General features: G+C 42.2%; 1 protein-coding gene across 6 annotated transcripts in view; it reads right to left on the reverse strand.

The window, feature by feature from the left end:
- PCMTD1 (protein-L-isoaspartate (D-aspartate) O-methyltransferase domain containing 1) overlaps positions 1-17,030 on the reverse strand; it is a 45,208-nt gene extending 28,178 nt beyond the window's left edge. The window contains exons 1-3 of one of the 6 annotated variants that reach the window (XM_071737523.1): positions 16,740-16,999; positions 14,600-14,718; positions 13,471-13,759 (exon numbers count right to left, since the gene is read on the reverse strand). The gene's annotated coding sequence lies outside the window, so the exon portion shown is untranslated. Of the gene's footprint in view, positions 1-13,470; positions 13,760-14,599; positions 14,719-16,027; positions 16,178-16,637 lie in introns of those variants that run through there. The other 5 variants (XM_071737522.1, XM_071737520.1, XM_071737525.1 and 2 more) reach the window with 5 other exon arrangements.
- Positions 17,031-20,324: the final 3,294 nt, after the last annotated feature.

Genomic DNA, 20,324 nt, shown 5'->3' on the forward strand with positions numbered 1-20,324 from the left:
TAGCATTAAGAATACAGAATCCAAGAGAAATCACAGTTTAGGAGTTAAAATTTCAACATACTCTTGAATTAAAAAGTTCACTCACCAATTAAGACCAAGTATAATGAAAAAAACCTCAGTTTCTCATTTGACATTATTAATTACTTTATTGACATGAGTTCAAACACTTTATCTTGAAGTTTCTTCTATTTAAAATAAAATGCTACTGTCCAGATTCTGTAGAAGTCATACAACTGTATCATAACACCTTTGGCCTGTTTCTGACCTAACTTACAACCAAATTTTCTCTAATTCCTTATAAATAATTTCAATTTTGGGTTTGTTTTTTTTTTTTACATTGAGGTGTTCTCTCACTATGAATGTAAGCTCTGACAATTTGAGTGCATTTTAATTTATCATTTTATGGGCTATGTGAAATTTGCACGTACTTACTAACTTCTCAGATAAAAGCTGAGATTGTTGTGGTTTTTTTCCCCAGCTCCCAAAGGTTCAAAAGTTTTGCACATTTCAGATCTTTCACAAATGTATTTTCGTATCAAGTTAATTCCTTAGATCACTAAAGACTTGCAGACTTTCTTAGGGGTTGAATACCATGATACAGAGGTATCCAGTTAATTTCAAAGAGAAAACTTCACCTTTGCTAAATCCATACAATGTCAAGTATCTCAGATACTTAGTACCTTGTAATACTGACACATCCCAACTCTAAGTAAATGACTCCTTAAAAAGAGAAATTATTTGAGCCTTCTAACTTGACTTTTACTGGGTTTCAAAGGATACAAAAATGAAAGGAAAAATACAGTAAAATAGGGTCAGCCATATTTCAAGTCTCCTCCTCAGAACTATTTTCACAAAGATCCTACCTTAAAATACACCACCCTGAATCAAGACTGTGATACATTACTTTAAACTCATAGATGGCATAAAAAATTGCTTGGTGAACCTTTCCCCTTAGCCAGGAGAGGAGAAGGGGGAAAAGAACAGTAAACCACTGACCTACTCATTAATATAGCAACAGGAGTCTGCTGTTAATTTTTCCCAAAGAGGAAATACTCTGACTGGCAATAGGAGGGAATTAACCACAAAAGAGCCAAAGGGCCTGAAACACTTGAGTCCATTTAACAGTTTCAGTTTACTCATGGCAGAAGTCAACAACACAACCCTGATAGCAGAGGTTTAAAGTTTCCAGAGCCAACAAGGGTGAGACCTGCTTCTTTTCAGACTCAGTTTGTGCCACTCCTACAGCTGTAATGAAATCAAGATGATGTTTAGTCTATCCTTGTCCTGTCCAGCAACTCCTACAACAGGACTCAATTTTTAGTTCAGCTTTCACCTTCCTCCCAAGTACTCTAATAGTGCCCCACAAGAGGAAATTAAACTCCAAACTGCAGAGCTGAGTGTAGGATTTCAGCAGGACCTTTTGAACAAACAGAATGATTGATTACTATCCGACAGGAAAAGAGAAATTGTAATATTAGCTTCACAAAAGGCTGAAAAAAACCAAAATATGAACTGTGTGCTGGAGGCAACTGTAGTAGGTGACTACAAAAATCAGAATAAGCTAAGACACACTACAATTTCAGAATGAAGTTCTTACATTTTTTGAACTTTCGTACATAGTAACAGCAACAGAAAGTCCAGCTACTTTGGGAAATGAGCTGCTACTTGAGCTGTCTTCTCTTCCACAGCTATTTTTTTTTGTCACTCCAAATAGTTCAGAAAGCAGAATTGTTGTTTTCAGGAGATAGTAAAGTACTGCTTGGTGCATTTTAGAAAATTCTACTGCAAACACCGCACAGTTTTGAAGTCAATACTCTAGAATCATCTCACTCAAAACACCTAACCTTCTGTTCAGTGTATCAGTTAAAGAAGCTTTTCAAATTAAACACACACAAGTAGAAAACCAAGCACAGTCAGTCCTCCAACATAATGCACTCCACAAAGCATACTTCAAGGTTCTTTGTAACATAGCAATAGGAACAAGAAACAGACCACAGGATTAAAGTTAAGCCAAATGAATGTAAACAGCTACAACTACTGACTTAACCTGAATTGCATTGACCTACTTGGGCAGAAAATGTTTGTCAAGTCTGATGTAAGCTTAAACCTTAATCCTGTTCAGGCCTTCAACAGCTGTTTATACAACATTCCAGGTGTGTGCTTGCTCTAATTCTTTTTTCCACTTCCAGTCACCTGCACATGAACAGCATACCTTGTACTGCACTCAGAAGCTGCACTGAAGCTTATGACACTCCATAAATGTATAAAGTGTCAAACACATCAGTGCAGATTTCGTGATCAAATGACCTTAACCTTAATAGTTCCACAAGGGCATAACTTTTGCAATCCTGCTGAAGGTCTACCAAGACAGTTCACGGGAATTTAAATTAAACAAACAAACAGAAACATAGCATTTTTTTGGCTGCCCATTTAGGGGAAAAAAACAACCAAACCAACCAGCCCCCCCTCCCCCCTTTCTTTGGCCTGGGATTCATTCCTTTCTGAGTTTTCTTCTGTACTGAAATTGTTTTTCTCATCCCAAGTTTTATGTACCCTCCACATGGTGACAAGAATTAGAAGCTAAAAGAAACATTTTCTACATACTGATTCGATATGCCAGACCTATTTTCATGATCTAAGACTTCAAAATTCATTACTTTTTATTACAAAGCAAAGAACCTTGCATATTTCCTAGATGGAACTTCTAATGCACAACTTAACACCATATCCTGACTCAGTTCTGCTTACTGCTTAAAATCTGGGTAACAAAAGGTATCTGCAAAGCTGAGCCTCCCAGGCTTCAGAAGAAGACTGCTCTTCAAAGTCTTCAACCTCTGACAGCACAAACATGTCCTGAATGACTATTTCAAAATACAGAAATAACAGCTCCCTGTTTCTACCCCAGATAGCTATCACTATAGTTTGCCCTACTGGGGTGCAACCTAGAGTACAAGACAGTTTCTGAAATGTAAAGGTGTAGATCTATGCCCAGTAAGTACTAAAGTAGCCCTGTGCCCTCAGAGAACAAGTCCTCATCTGTAGTCTCCATTTATTTAGGGCTGTTCTTGATTCTCAAGATAGCTGGTCACCACATACCCAGATGTCTTCACATCCTAGCATGCCCTGTGGGCCACCAACTGACCCCTCTTAATTATATACTGAAAAAACACCCTCCTGAGAGACAGGAAAGCTGTCTCAGTGCCCTAGTTTACTAACACATAAACCACTAGTACCTGTTGATCATCTGCACAAAATTATTTTACCTGCAGTTCCTACCTCAAATAGATGAGATTCATTTGTGTACCTACAAACATTTTGAACCCAGCTACTCATGTTACAAAATGTTTTAAATTGGTATCAAGTGCAGAAATACTCCTTTTCTTATAAAGTTTTGCTAGTATCTGATTTCATACCATGTTTTAATTTAGCCAGTATCAGCCATAACACTTTTGTTAAGAAATGCCCCTAAGTGCAAAGTGAAAAAGCCTCCATGGATGAGAGGCATATGAGATAAATAGCTCTGGAATACTCCAGTTAACCCATCTTAATAAAACCATGACATTTTTTGCACCTGACATTACTAACTGTGCAGAAGCTTTTAGACTCTCAGGCATAAAGAGTCTGTCCAGTACTGATGGACAACATTAATAACCATTTGCTGCTCAGACCCCAGCTCCTCCATGTATTCTGACGCAGATGAATGAAGTGTTGATGAGTAAACAGCCTCTCACATGCCCTGAAAATCATTTCAACAAGATGCAGATGAAAATCAAAGCAACAAGATGCTGTTAGCTCTACCTAGCTGTGTTAGCTAGTATCATCAAATTTTGTTATGTGTCAGTACAGTGATACCATTTAGGAGATTAAAAAAAAGTCTAAATTATTTGAGTAACTTCAGAGAGGTGTGTTAATGGCTAACTAAAGTCTGAACACCTGATTGACACTGATAAGAACTGATGTCTATGGCAGCATATGATGCAGCTCAAGCAGTGGAAATAGACAGTTCCTGGTAAGAGCACTTGATCAGAGCAGAACGGGACACTTTTTTCACAGTAGAGGGTGATAAGATGTCAACTATAAATAGTTGCCAGTCAGTTGCTTACCATTAGAGGTCAGCTATATGCAAATGGTAATTACATCTCAAAAGTTGTGTGTATACCTCCATGAGTGAATGAATACTAGCTCTGCCCAGTTCTCTGTACCCTGTAGTAACTCAGGAACTGTAGTTTTCAAAATGATTAAAACTATTTCTCTATGACCACCAGAACAGAACATCTGGTGATGCTGGTCTGTGAGACACTGTATAAAATGGTCTAATCTCTGGTGAGCCTAAGACAATTTGGTGACCTGTCAAAAGTCCACTAAAAGATCCCATAAGCAAAGAATGTCAGCTTAACCCAATGTCCAACAAACAGAAGAACCTCTATATTTCCTCTGACAGCAGTATCCATGAAGGAATCTGGCAGCCCTCTTACAGCACACTCCTTTTAAAGCTCTCAGCTTCCCTACATCTCTGCCTATTCCCAGGCTACAACTCTAGGTCTACATAAACTAGCCAAAGAGTGCTGCTACATCACAGACTGGCCAGGAGTAGAGAGGAAGAAGAGATGCTTCTCTAGAAGGCCTAACAGAACCACAGAAACAAGAGGCATCTGGTAACAGTGGCTTGTTCACTGGCAAGACTAAGATAAGAGGACTACATAAGACAGCTATGAATCAGTGATGCTTAGTACATACAGATGTCTGATATTCACTGAGTCTGCATCATGCACCTGTTTTTCAGAGGAGGAACTGCTGTCTGTGCACATATTTCACAGGAATTTGTGAGCTACAGAGTGACCAGGCTGCAAAACTAATTGCCACAACACACAGCTTTGTACAAGGCTATTTAACAGAGAATACTCATTTCAAGCAGGTTTATGTAAGCCATAACAGTCAAACATTAAGAATTATAAGAGCTGTGCAGATGTGCAAATATCCTACTTCTAGAATACCCACTCCTGATCATTGTAAAAAGGCATAAGTGGCATAAACGTTTCTGCAGATTTTAACATTATCCTGATCATAAGCCAACTAAAACACCTTGACATAAAGCATAAGCCATTTGGCAACACTCAGCATTTTTAAAACAAAACTTGTTACTCTGCATAAAAGGAAATGCCTAATAATTTAGTTTCTGCTGAACAGAAGGTAGCAAACCACAAAAAGATGATGCTCCTTTGCTATTGATAGCACCTTCAGAGAGCAAGCAGCAACAGCTGGGGGAAGAGGGGGAAAATTCTCTTTTATAATGAAATACAAACCAGGTTTAGTAGGAAAACTGAAACAACTTTCCTAACCTTTTATCTCAAGTGTAATTTCTGGAGCTTTAGTTCTTAAGCAGATCAAGTAACAGTTCATGTAATTTTGAGTACACAAAATACAGCCCACAACAATATATTCACTAATTCACCCCACACTAAAACTGAAAAGCCTATTGCACATAACATTAAGTTATTTAAATAACTTGCTTCCAGCAGCAACAGAACATATGCCTGTTGCCTTCAGCAAAGAAAAGAAAAATGAGGTCAAGTGTAAAAATAGAAGATGGTTACACTGCTGACACTTGAAACCTCAATCTTTGAGCTATGCATTTACTGCAGTCTCCACAAAAAAACCAAAACAGGCCCAAATAAAAAAACAGAAATATCAACTTTATCAAGTTCCAGGTACACTAAAATCTTTGAGTTTTCTGATCTTTAGAACTATATGTGAAAATATCAAAACAGCATGCAATCATCATAGCATAAATAGCTTTTAGTACTGTATTATCAGAATGTTTACTTTTATAGCCTAAGAAACCCAACATTTATTTATCATGCCTCCTGTTCTTATGAGATGTTAAATAAAGTTTAAAAAGAAAATCATGTCCTGATCATGTTTACTAGGATTCTTAAAATAGTCCAGTGCAATATTAACGGTTTGGTTTGAGGAGCTACTTTATACTTAGGCCTGTAATCCTCAAGAGGAAAGTACAAGTAAGGCCTACCCTGTTTGCTGCTTCTCTTCCTCAGAGCTGTGACAAATTTCTTTCACTGATAAAATCTCACAGAAGCATCACACTGGATTCACCAATTCTTTCCCATGTAACTTGTATAGTAGTACACATGCACACTAACAGTTACTTTTATCTTGTCAAAATAAGTGATGGATATCTACTTGCACTTAACTTTTGTATTTTTAATCCCTAAATCCTGAATAAAGAATCATAATTTGGCCTGGAAGGCCAAACCTTTAAAGGTCATGTAGTCCAACCCCCTGCATTGGGAAGAGACATCTTCAACTAGATCAGGTTGCTCAGTGCTCTGTCCCACTTGACCTTGAATATTTCCAGGGGCAGGTCTTCCTTCTACCACCTCTCTATGCAACCTGATCCAGAGTTTCATCATCCTCATAAAAGAAAATGTATTCTTTGTATCTAATCTAAACCTAACTTAATTTAGTTAAAACCATTAATCCTTGTCCTGCCTCTACAGGCACTACTAACAAGTCTGTCCCCATCTTTACTGTAAGCCCCCCTGAAATACTGAAAAATCACAAAGGTCTCCTAGAAGACTTCTCTTCTCCAGGATGAACAATCCCAGTTCTCTCAGCCTTTCCTCCGAGGAGAGGTATTCCAGCCCTCTTGATCCATTTCTGTGGCCCTCATCTGGACCAACCCTAACAGGTCTTTGTCTTTCCTGTTCTGAAGACTCCAGAACAGAGCAGAAGGGCAGAATCACCCCCCTCAACATGCTGACCATGCTGCTTTTGGTGCAGCCCAGGATACAGCTGGCTTTCTGGGCTGCAAGCACACATTGCCAGTTCATGTCCAGCTTTTCATCCCCCAGTACCCCAAAGCCCTTCTCTGCCGGGCTGTTCTCAATCCCCTCATCCCCCAATCTGTTCTGACACCAGAGGTTGCCCAAATGCAGGTGCAGGATCTTACATTTGGCCTTGCTGCATCTCATGAGGTTCACATGGGTGCACTTCCCAAGCTTGTCCAAATCACTTTGAATGGCATCTAATCCCTCGGGCACTTCAGCTGCACCACTCAGCTTGGTGTCACCTGCAAACTTACTGAGGGTACACTCAATTCCACTATGACACTGATGAAGATAGGATCCCTGAGGGACACCACTTGTTACCAATCCCCATCTGGACACTGCACCATTAACCACTACTCTCCAACTAATTCCTCATCCATCCATCCATCCAATTTTTATCTCTACAATATAGAGATGCTGGGGGACTGTATCAAAGGCCTTACAGATGTTCAGACAGATAAGATCTATAGCTCCTCCCTTGTCCACTGATGTAGTCACTTTCTTACAGAAGGCCACAAGGTTGGTCAGGCAGGACTTGCCCTTGGTAAGGCCGTGCTCCCAGTCTTCCATATGCCTTAGCACTGCTTCTAGAATGATCTGTGCCATGACCTTCCCAGGCAGAGATGAGGCTGACAATTTGGCAGTTCCCAGGGTCCTCCTTTCTTGCCCTCTATGAAAATGGATGCAATATTTCCCTTTTTCCAATCACCAGGGTCTTCACCTGACTACTATGATTTTTCAGGTATCATGGAGAGCAGCTTAGCAACTACATCAACCAGTTCCCTCGGGACTCTGGGATGCATCTCAGAAGCTCACCTCAAGTGGTCATGGATCTGATCTTTTCTGACAATGGGAGACGCCTCTGCATCTCCAAGCACCTCACACTTTAGGGCCTAATATCATAACCTGCCTCACTCTCTAAACACACCATAAATCCATTAAATAGCATACCCAAAAATTACTTTGTCTACAAATCCCTATTTCTTAAGATGTCCAAAGCTTACTTTCTATGAAACATACATTAACTCTCTCTTCCTGGCTCTTAACCAAAGGAAAGTGATAACTTACAAAACATTTCAAAACACACAAATAAAGAATGAACTATATTTTTTAAGTCTCTACACAAATTCAAGTCATCTGGGAAAAAAAATAAAATCAACTGCTCACTTTATAATTTAAAGGTTACAGCATTAGTAAAGTTTCATGCAATCATTATAGCATTCTGTTTCTGTTGCTATTAAAATACCCTGCTTTGAGGTACCATTTCCAAGTCTTGCTTTTGTAACAGTATCCCTTTAATTCACACCTGTCACCAGCCAGTAAGTTCCACCATAAATTTTCAACTGTGCTTGCAAATGATTAAACAGGTTATTTGCCAGCACGTACGAAAATTAACCCTGTAAGGGTATGTGGTGAAAAGCTATTCTGCACACAAAGGAGCCGAGTCACACTTGCAGATTGAGGAACCCAACTTAATACCCTGACTTGGCCGTTCCCAGGGCTTTCACAGGAGATCCATCAGCTTTTCCCACGTCCCCGACTCCTCACCACCCCCTCCCAACCTCCCAGGCCACTCCATAGCACTTTTCAGATTGAGAGATGGGGCTGGGGTACCAGATATACCATAAAATACAGAAGAAAGGAATTAAGGGATTGCTCTAGTCCTGTCATGACATGTCTAAAAGAGGAAGCAAGGATGGGGAAAGGGAGGGATCAAAACAGCTTTAGGAGGAACAATCAGAGGAAAACCAGAGCTATGGTGACAAGTGGGACAGGTCACCTTTGACCAGGCTGCAAGTGGTTATGGACTTCTACCTGTGCTCTGCCCTGAATCACTACTGTCTGTCTTGTCTGCCCATTAATCTCTTTTTTGCAACTCTTTTCCTGGGACTTTATTCAGTGTGCATGTGCACCTACGTAACAAGCAGAGTCACACCACAGGTCATAGGGGACTGTGGGTCTTTTGTGCCAGCGAAGGAGGGGGTGAGGTTTTGCAGGGCAGACTGTGATCACAGGGAGTACAGTACCAAGCTGACTTGGGAACCATGTATAAGGCTGCCTGTTCCAGTGAAGAAATGAGAGTTGGCTGCTGGAGGAAAAGAGGAAAAGGAAGTGAGCTCATGGAGAACCTGTGGTGTCTGGGGCGCATCTGGGAGTAAGTGTGGAAGTGCAAGGCACAATGGAATGTAAATAGATCCAAGAGCCAGTTTCAGGGTAAAACAAATGTCTATACCCAGCAAATGGAAAGATCCATAATACATACACATGCATGCGTTTGCCACTAGCAGACATTCAGCTTGACCATCCTGAAAGGGTAACAGTGTAAGGCCACTAGAGCCATTTATGCTTGCATTAGTGATACACTTTCTGTGCTCATGTGGTGGCCAACCACAGATATTCCAACAAGTATTTCACCAAATGAAAGTTGAGAACCTATCATTGCCTGATGTAGCAGATTAAGCATATGCTCATGCCCATAATCCTACCTCATCAGGTTTTTTTCAGTCATACAAAGCATGTGGGTTTCATCTGAGAGAACTGTAGTTTACAGATGTAACACAAGAGGCTGCTACAGTCATGCAACCTGCCACAGTTACAGCACAGCAACTCCAGTTTACCCAGAGCATCTGGAACAGGTAAGTCAAATCCCACAGTGACTGTTTCTGACAACTGAGTTACTCCAGAAAACATCACAGAAGCTCAGGAAGCTCAGGAGTAATGAGTCTTAGTCATAACGAATGCATAAGTAATTCAATTAAGTAAGCAAAGACTAAGGCCTGTGGGATTTATAAAGTTGCAACTGCTAGCTCAGCGTAACTCCACAACTCATTTTTTGTGTCCTTCCAGTTTCTCTGACCTGACTGCTATAATGACAAATTAAGAGTTTCTTGAAGGGAAAACACAGCAAAACTAAAACTGAACAGCAGGTGATTGCACTGAATGGAAACAAAATCACAGTTCATTCTCACAAGGGTTGAGGGGAGAACTGCAAAGAAACAGCAAGGTCATATGCCCCAGCTGAAGAGCCAAATCCCCTATCTGCCAGAATCCAACACAAACAGCAGAAGTAAACAAAAAATTTATGGGTCACAGGCAAATTTTTCAGATGGTAATGAACTCCTCTACTGGCAGACTGATGTCATGCTAAAAACACAACTTTCCAGATTACTTGAAATTATTAGTACTGCACAATTAACCTTGCACTTTGTTTGCTGAAAGTAAGCATCTCCTTTAGTTTATTCTTTCAGCAATGTTAATTTGCATACATTTTAGCCATACCTATCATACAAAAAAATCCCACTTTAATTAAATTGTTACCAGGATAGCAGCTTCTGCTCTCTTCTAACTATGATACATAGACAATTACATAGTGCCAGTGATTCTGACTGGGTTGAGGAGTACTACTTGGCTTTTTCTTGCAAATATTTGCCAAGAAAACCACATGGTAATTCCTGAATATCCACTGAAAACATCTGCTACAGAAATATCACAAATTCTCAGAATAGTAACCACTTGTCATTTTCTCCCAACCACATGGTCTTAATTCCTCTTCCAATGTTAAAACAACCATTTATAGGAATCAAGCCTGTCATTTGGGACAGAGGCACAACAGGCAATAACAATGGCTGGATGCTATTCATTAGCTATTTCCATACACGATTCCAATAACTTCATCACTTCACTTATGGAAGCCATACATTAATGCAGGTATAACTTTCTATAGAAGCAGTTTTGCCACTTTTCAGAAAACAATCAAGTCAATCATATAATCTGAGATTTTTTCTTCTCAATTTTGTTCCCTTTAACTCCTGAAGACAACAGGAACTGAGAGCAAATGCTATTTGTTTTGCTTGAAGGCAAATACCAATACACATACTTTTAATAGTTACATTCAGGAGTACATGTATTTTGTGTTTACTATATTGCTGCATACTCCCTTTCACTACATCTTATATTATTATTGTAGAAGAAATCTGATTTGACTCTTAATACCTACAGCCACAGCTATAAAAACACTTGTAGACATCAGCTGGAAAAAAAAAATAAATTAACAAACTGCACAGTAGCAGCCAGATGCCAGTGGAATATCCAGTACCACAAAGTTGTTGCTATTCACGCTGAAAATAGTTTTCAAGATTGTTTAATTTGCCACTAGAAATATGCACCTAGCCTTTAAGAGTTTAACAAGCCTTTTTATTTAAAAAAAAAAGGAAGAAATAATCATGATTACTGACAGCTTTATTAAGTATTTTCTACTTAGAAAGCATGCAGAGAAAAAAGTTTTTGTCATATGAATACCAAGCCTTTGATACTTGCTGTGTGACTCAGGTGCTTAAACACAGGCCTTTAGTGCCATTTTAGGTGCTCATGCTAACTATAGTCTACTTGGCCTATAATATGGTAACACTTAGTGTTAGCTAACACAACAGAAAGCTCTCCTGCCCACACCCTGTTCTTGCTTCCCTGCAAATAAGCAAGAGGAGTTGCTGCTGTTGTGTGATTTAAGACTTTTAGATAGAACACGAACTGCAGCAAGCTGGGGGGACGTGAGTTCATTTCAAAAATGAACTCAACAGTTGGAAGTGGAAAAGCAACCAGCTAAAGTTAAAGCATCATGAGCTAAAGACTCTTAAAACAACAAACCTGGAGACCTCGGACTTGTAAAAAAGAACTGAAGGTGCAGCCTATCATCACCAAGTTCTAAAAACTCTCAGGACAGAGAACCTGTCCACAGTCACTATGCTGGCCCACAACTGGTTGTGCACATAAACACCAGTAAAGCATTGGTTATTAACCAAGACAAAGACTGACCCTTCTCTAACTGCTCAGCTACCTCTACTTAGATTTATCCTGACTGACATCTTTTTTTAACTTCAGAAGAATGTAGGCACTCAGTAAACCATATCTCATATCTGTCAGCTCCATGCTGACAACTCAGATGCCCTACAGCACCTTCATATAAATGACCTTCACACAGGACTCCAAACATCCCATGTTGCTATCAAACCATTTGCTCCAAGCCTATTAGGTTTTAAATTATTTTTTAAACCTAATTTTAAGATTTGTTGACAAGTTCTGGATTGTTTCCTAAAAAAAGTTCTTAAACATTAATTCCATTTGTCTTTTTACATCCTAGAAACACTTGAAATCCAAATTTAGCACTTGGTTCACCACTCTGTGCTGAGCAAGTACTACTTGAAGAAAATCTGAAGTGAAATGCAACACTTGAGAAAAATTCTAAGCTTCAATATTTTATGTCTCCTTAACAACACTTAGGATATATTAAACCTGAAACTCCATCCAACACACAGAATTCAATTATTTGCACTTGTCACAGACTAAACCTTTACTTCATTTCTTTGCTAAACACTATTCAAAACAAAAACAGATTCCAAAATTCACCTACATTAAATGCAGCTTTTGCATAGTGGGCTCCAAGTCTTTCGCTGCCACGAGACTTGCCTCTAACCAGAAAAGCAGTTTGCTCTTGCTCCACGGTCACCTCCTCACTCTAGAACTCACCCCCATGAGAATACACCAGAATCTGTAGCCTGGGAGTTACCATGGTGACTCCTGATGTCACCTCTAAACTATCTTAGGGCTGTGGAGTCAGGGGTTTTTTGTTTTGTTTTTTTTTTTAAGCTACTCTATGTTGACCTTTTAAATCACTGTTTTCTGCTAAAAATGAAGTACAATTTGTATTTTTGTGCTTAAATTAAAAAGACTAAAAAATTTCATTGGGAAATAAGTCACATACCAACTGAACTCACACATACAAGTGATGAACAGCACAGCTACTCTCTAGACAAAACTTCCAGCATCTCTTGGTTTCAGAAATAAGTTTCTTAGGACTAATTGCAATCTTTAAAGCCATCTTTACTTTCCATTTACTTTTACTACTTAGTTTCAATTTTTCCAACTATCTTCTGAACAAAAGTACATTTAACAAGAATTCACACACATGCACTCATCAGAATTTCAAGCTCCTTGGAGCAGCAGCAACTTCAAGAGCTTGCATTAAGCTGGCCAAAAGGCTCTCACTACAACTCGGTGCATACAAATAGGTCCCAAATGAATTGGAGCATAGTAGCTATTTTCTGATATTTTAATGTAATTATACCCATGACGTTTAATATAAGCTACTTCACTTTACTCACTAGAATGCCATTAAAAAGTGGAACAGTATGATAACTTTTGTAAAGCACATATATTAAAAGAATTCTCCAGAATAAACAAAACAAAAAGCCCAAAAAACTTAGACTTGATGGTTGAAGTATTCATATGAACTTCTGACCCTACCAGAAGATACCTAGAGTGTTTTTAGGAGTGTCACATACTTGATCATTCATTTGTAAAACAAGATGACATGTATTCTTTGGGCTTTTGCTTTGACAAACTTACATTTTAAGTAGGTAAAATAAACAAAAAAAATGTTCAGTGATGTTTGCATTTTAGTGTCAAGCTCTGTAGACTTCAAGACATTTTTCTTACAGCTAATTTATGATCAGCTACAGATCACTTTCAGCTCAGCAGGGCAAAATAGCAGATCTCTGTGACATTCCTGCTGAAAACAAGAACAAGGCAGGAAACAAAAAAAACAGGTATATGCAAAGACACTTCTCACCTGGAAACAATGAGTATATTCTTAGATGTTTCTCACCATGGACTGGAGATTGATATGAGCATTGCCATGATGCCTAACTATTTCAGAATTGCTGTTTTAATGTATATGTTTTTGAGAACTCTTAAAACTTCTGGCATATACCTTTCTGGAACACAGCAAGAAAGTATCTTGACTATACTGAGTTTTGGAAGCATCTGTGGGAAGAAAAACCACCTTGTATTACAACTTATGTCTGAAGCAGGAACTTCAAATTTAATCTTTGCATTACTATTTCTCGGTTCCAGTTTGCCTAAAAAAAAAGAAAACCAAAAGTTCCAAGCAGCATGCTCTTTAGAGACTTTCACCTGCACCAGTATCATGCTTAAGCCTACCTAAACCTTCAGCATCCACACCAACTCAAAGAAACTGCACTTCAAGTTCGTAGAAACACAGCCAAGTGACTGCTATGGTATGGTCCAGCACAAGCACAGAAAGCTAGAAAACATGTCTGGCAATCAGGTCCTATAGTCTTAGTCTCTTATTAGACAGAAGCCTCCTGAAAAGGAGCTGCTGCAGCTTGTAGCAGTCACTGTCAGGCAAACAGAAGACTCGGCAACAAAAATCACCAATCTGCCAAGACTGGGACTATAAAAATTGGAAGACTTCACAGATTTATAAAGAGGGTACTGAAAAATTGGAACTGGCTAGTCAAATACCTAAAGCAAGTCATGACACGAAGTCCCAGACTGGATGATGAAAACCCAGAGACAAAGCCAAGTAGGAGAGGCAGAAAGAATTCTGGAGTGAAGATCGGAGATTATGCAGGGAAGGAACCCAACTGTTCACAAACCTAGTGATAACATTTGATTATTGAGGGCTGTCCAGTATTACATACTTTTTTCTGTTTCTGTGATTTCATTACAATCTCCTCACTACAGCCCTCCCAACAACATCCAATTGTTTTTCCTTGCATTTCTGAGGGACACTGTTGTAAAGAACATCTGGCTAAGTGTCCAAAGCCACCATTATGGCTCTCTGACTCAACTCATGTAATTTTTATATTCTTGTTTTTTACATTCCTATCATTATAGTCTTTTCACCCAAAGTCAGTTCAAACAGCAATAGATCTTTCACACATTTGTTCACCTACACATCCAAAATATTTTTCAACTTTCTCAACAAATCAGGCAGGAGTTCTGCAGATCACAGCTCCATTTATCCATGCCTGATTCCTTCCAGGGATGGTCTGCACAGAGAAAGATAAGGGTCCTGTGGGGGAAAAAAATGCGTCACACATATTATGATTCACTTGCAAAACAGTGAATTATGGTTACAAATGCATTCTCACAATATACTCTCATCATTAACTAACTTTAAGAATTAGATTTTTTGCATCTTAGTAGCATTTTCTGTAAAACAGAGGGCACATGGTCAAGAAGGATTGGACACCTGTATTAATTCATTGAAGTGCTGACTATCCTTACTTGTGTATCTTTTGTGTTTGTGTCTCAAAGTTTACTGTTCACTATCAGAAGAAATCTTAAGTTCTTGCTAAAATCTGCAGTTCAACTGACTTATTTGACAGGAGTAAAAAAACACCCACTGGGAGAAGAGCAGCTACATGGGCACTGGTTAAGTACTGCTAAGACACAAGCGTTCTCCAGACATGGCAGCAATTCAGTATTTCTCTCTCTTCTATCATGGAGACCCCAAAAACGCTGTCCTTCATCTTCCACCAAGAAAAATGAACAGCCCCCCTCCCTTCCACCATAGGATGTTTTTCTTTTTTCTTTTTTGCTGTCAAAGACGACAGAGCTGTACAAAGCAGGCCCAGGCTGCTGACTGCGTATCAAATAAATGCCAAGATTCCTTCCCCCTCCACCCTCCCCCTTCCTCCAACTTCACTGCGAGCCGCTGACAACTGCCGAGGCAGGGGGAGGAGGGCGACGACGGAGGAGAGACAAGACCTGCACATGCACAGAAGAAGGCGGCCCAAGGTTTTGGTGGCCAAGGAGGAATCACATTAGCCGCAGACCCGCAGCTAAGCTACAGGCAAACGCGTCCCCAAGACGCCTCCCCCGAGCAGATAACAACAAAGAAAACAGAGAGGAGGTGGCTGCCCCGGAGCGAGTTCCTGCTCCTCCCCTTACGCTGCTCCCAGCCAAAACAGAGACCACAATGTAAACAGAGACAAAACGTGAGTTGATGGCGAAGCGGGGGGCAACGGCCGCCTTCGCCCTCCCTCCCGGCTGCCGCCACTGCGGCTCACGCGATTCCACTCAGACCGGCTCATGCCGAGAAAAGCGAAGTTACCGGGCATTTTACACGCTTCATTTATGTAAACGAAGGGTTTCCCTCTCGCTGCTGCCCCACCAGCTCCTCTCCCGACAGGAGAAATGCCCTTCCTTAGCTCAGAGGCTTTTCCTAAACAAAATGTTGTCCCACACCCCCTTTTCGCTTCACCCAAAATGCTTCGGCCTGGAAGACGCAGCCCCCGCAAATACCCTGAGATTATTAAGGACTTCAGCGAGAAAAAAAAAAAAAAAAAAAAAAAAGTAGATTAAGCTACAGTTCTTACTGCATTTCCTCGAAGACAAAATAAGACCCCAGCCGTGAAGGGGAGAGCGCAGGCCTCAGAGCCGCTGAGGGGGACGAGCGATGCCCTCACCTGGCCTCTCAAGGCTGGAAGCTTCTCTCTTGTCCCTGTCCCCTTCTCCCTCCTCATCCCACCCCCCGGCCTTAAGTCCCCGACCCCTCACACCTGCCCCGGGCCCAGAGCAGCCACCCCCCCCCTTTTTTTTTTTTTTTTTTTTGGGCCAGAGATTATTTATTACGCAGGCGGCGAAAGGACACGGGGGGTGGAAGGGAGGGGGGGGGGGGAGGAGGGGGTGCAGGGTGCGAAAAGGGCAGCGGAGGAGGAGGAACAGGGTTACCAATGGCGTATACACACTTTCCTCGTCCTGTCCCTCCCCGCCCCACGGACGCGAGCACCAGCGAGCCTTCCCCCCGTCCCGGCAGCACGAAAACAACCTCCCCCCCTTCACCACCACCCCCCCGCGCCTCAACCGGGTGCGCGCCTGCGTGCGGGGCCGACTGACAATGGGAACCGGAGCGCCTGGAGAGGCGGGGGGGGGGGCAACAGGGGGTCCGCGGGCCGCGTTCCCTCCCGTCCGCTCACCGTAACTCACCGTCCCGGCTGCCCGACGGCGGCCTCCACGCCACTGAGCGTAGCCAAGGAGAGCGGTTCTACCCCTTCCACCCCCCTCATTCTCCCTTCTGGGGACACTCACCCGTTCTGCAGCGGGCCCCGGACTCTACGCGGGGCGATAACAGCAAGACCCGCCCTGGGGGAAAAAACACAGACGGGGGGAGCACTCCGATATCCCGGCCGGAGCGCAGCGGGGGCAGTCGAGGAGTGAGAAGAGAGAGAGAGAAAGCAGAGCCGGCGTAAAGCGGAGGAAGGTGCGCCCCCGGTGTCACCCTCCCCGCGGGTCAGAGGGGTCTGCGGGTGTCCGCCACCGCCGCCAGTGCCGGTGCGAGAGCCGGGGCGGGGAGGAGGGGCCCCAACAGCTGAGAGGATGTAAACAGAAGGTCACGTGACGCTGCCTCCGCAGGCCGCCGAACCCCCCCCCCCCCGCGGGGCGGTTTGAAAGGGGGAGGGAGGATGGGGAGGGGGTTGCCTCGCCCCGCCCCCTCTCTTTCCCTTCGAGCTCTGATTGGCTGCGCTGCGCCAGCCCCAGAGCCAATGGGAGGCCGGCGTTGACGCTTCTCGTCACCAGTCGCCTGGGGACGTGTGGATCCGCGTCCTCCCCGTAGCGCCCGGTCACGGGTTCGGCCCCTCCCGGGACCGGGCCGAGCCGGACCGGACCCCGCCGCCCCTGGCAGGCGGCCCGCTTGTCTCCCGTGAGCCGCTGAGGAATGAAAACAAGTTCTGGCAGCGCAAGGGACAGGCGGAGGGCTGGAGCGGGGGGGAGGGGAGGAGAGGAGGAGCAACACCGCCGGAGGGCGAAGGAGGACGTCCGAGGCCCGGTTGATAAAAAGGAATGTTTAAGGTGCCCGGTGCCCGTCCGTAATTCCTCTGCTTTCACTGGGCCTCCTCAATTCATGGCTTTTTTGGCTTTTCTCCGAAGAACAGAGCCAAGGGGGAGGCAGGCGTCTCCTCGCACCCCCCCTTCAGCCAGGGCCTCGTTCAAGGGGAATCAAAGTGGCGCTGAGGCCCCTCCAAGTGAAGGAGCTTCAGGCTCCGGTGTTGCCGGAACTCTGAAAGAATAGTTTGAAAAACTACAGGGAGATAGCTCTCGGGGAAAGCTCAGAGTCATAATTAGTTAAAGGACGAATTGTTTTGGGAGGAGACAAATTGAAGTGGTAATCAAGGCAGGCTGGGGCCTCTCTGTGCTGTCTGGTGGAGCCCGAGGTGAACAAAATGCTCTGGGTTACTCTGAGGCCTGGTCTCAGGTGAGGTGTCTAAGGCATCATCTCATGCTTGGTTTCAAAGGGGGATGGAGACCTGATGTGAGATTTGGGAGGTCAGAGAAGGGAAAGTAGACTGCTGATTGTTTGAAGAATTGAAAGTTCTCAGCTGTCAGGACTTGCAGTGGCTTGGATAATCAGTTTTCCATTAAGGAAAGGAATGAGAAATGCTGAAGATCAGTATCAGAAAATGAATAATAGTCACACTTGTGCAGCAGTAAGTTCATTTTCACCAAATTAACAGGCAAAAGGTGAAGTGTTTGTGTTTTCAGGCAACTGGATATGAAAACCTGAAGATCTAGAGTGTAGGTTGCAGGAAAAACAACAATTTAGGTAATTCAGTGAGATTTACAGTGGTGACTTAATTTGGATTGGTTTAGGCGTTGAAAGTTTTGCGAAATACAGTTGAAAGGCATGAAGTTTTGAGTTTTAGCCAAAGTTTGATTACTGGTGGAACAGGATTTCTCAGTAATGGCCCTGAGAAATGAAGTAGATGAAAATGTTGTTGGGATGAGTCCAGGAGTAAGTATTACTCTGTTGTGGGAATGGAATTAGTTAATACCTGCAGTACAGAATGGTTGTAGATTACAACAGCTGAGGTAGAGATAACTGGCAACCTAAGGGGCAGAGTTTCTGCTAGACTATGGCCAACAATTCTGTGTTTTGTTAGTTGGCCTGAGGGATTAAAATAGTCCTACAAATTGCTGTGCAATTACTGCTGCAACTGATGCACTTTTGCATGAGAGAAGTGGAGGGGAGGAGAAACAAACATATTGACAATGAAATGCATCTTGCCCTAATAGTAAATTTAAATGCTTGGTGGCCCTGAGTATTGAATATTTTTTCTATTAAGAATTTTTGGAGAGCTATACTAAATGCATATCATTCCCTGTTGTCTCTATAAGGGTTTCCTGGTTTAATTCCTGCTCTTTGCATCACATCCTAGATCTTCTTATGCATGACAAACACATACTCATTACATGACAGGCAAATTGCACTTAGTCTGTATTCACTCAGGACAGAAGTTATGCTCACTTAATATGCTCACTATAGTTTGCTCACTTAATTTTAAGGGATTTTTTCTGGATATTTTTTTTCCCTGTAAATTACCATGTTATGCTTAAACCAGGACCATCCTTTTCCATATACAGTGGACATTCTGCTGTCTTCTCTCACAGCTGGGAAGAAGCTTCAGCATTCAGGCATAGCAGAAAATTCTGCTCAAGAATGTATGGTTCTCCAAATCTGTTCTTTCTTTTGTCATCCATTATCAGACCAGAAGTAAGGTACATACTTTCTGCTGCAGTGTGTAACTTCTGCATCTTGGTGTGGAAGATACTTATTGTCACATTATTTTAAATTTCAGATGTGCATAATTTAGGCAACCTTTCTTTTCATTTGAGTGTAAGTTAATATTCTCAAAAAAGAAGCTTTTACATGACAGATCTGTCAAACCTCTGTATATGTTAGCTGAGTTCAGAACTCATCTAGAGCACTTCTTGACTGATGCACAGTGAAAATCTTTTCACTCTTATAAAAAAGTGGGTTGTGTAGGCTAACAGGTCCCCAAATCCTCATTATTGTGTGAAAGTAGCAGTTACAGTTTTCAGATACTGTGCTCTGCTCCCTACAGTAGATATTACCCCGGGCAGCTGGATACAGTGAGCAGATACTTAACACTGTCTCATGTGTTGTCATTGCTGTTTCAGGAAGAAGGCTCTTAAATGAAGAACTGAAGAGGCTTTCATCTCTCTTGCAGCCCACATTAATATCTTGTATCAATAAAAATACTGTACTATTGCAAAAAATATAAATAACAAGAAGTAATCAAGAAAATAAATAAAATAATAAAGAAAAGTAAAGAAACTGCTAGGGAGCAGTTTCTTTTATCCTCAGTGTTTGGTCCACCTATCATACTTTTAAAATATTTTATTTTTACAATCTTTCCTCCTGGATAGGGAATGTACCTTCTGTGGTTCTCACCTGTATCCCAGCAGTAGTGTTCAAGCCCCCAGGAACTGTGGGATCAGCCCCCACAGAATGCCAAACCCAAACTGAGCCCGTTCTGTTGGACTCAAGAGCGCCAACCCACTGCCTGTTAAGTCTGAGAAGTCAGACTGCACGGTCACGTCCCATCATAGTTCCCAGTTCCAGTGAGAAGGAAAACAAGATGCTCAAGACAGGAGGGCACGGTCTCAAGTTGTGCCAGGGGAGGCTTAGGTTGGACATTAGAAAGAATTTCTTTACTGAGAGGGTGATCAGACATTGGAATGGGCTGCCCAGGGAAGTGGTGGATTCTCCATCCCTGGAGATATTTAAAAAGAGACTGGATGTGGCACTCAGTGCCATGGTCTGGTAACTGCAGCGGTAGTGGATCAAGGGTTGGACTTGATGATCTCTGAGGT

The sequence above is a fragment of the Heliangelus exortis genome, chromosome 2 (assembly GCF_036169615.1).
Source record: "Heliangelus exortis chromosome 2, bHelExo1.hap1, whole genome shotgun sequence".
In the NCBI taxonomy this organism is placed as follows: domain Eukaryota; kingdom Metazoa; phylum Chordata; class Aves; order Apodiformes; family Trochilidae; genus Heliangelus; species Heliangelus exortis.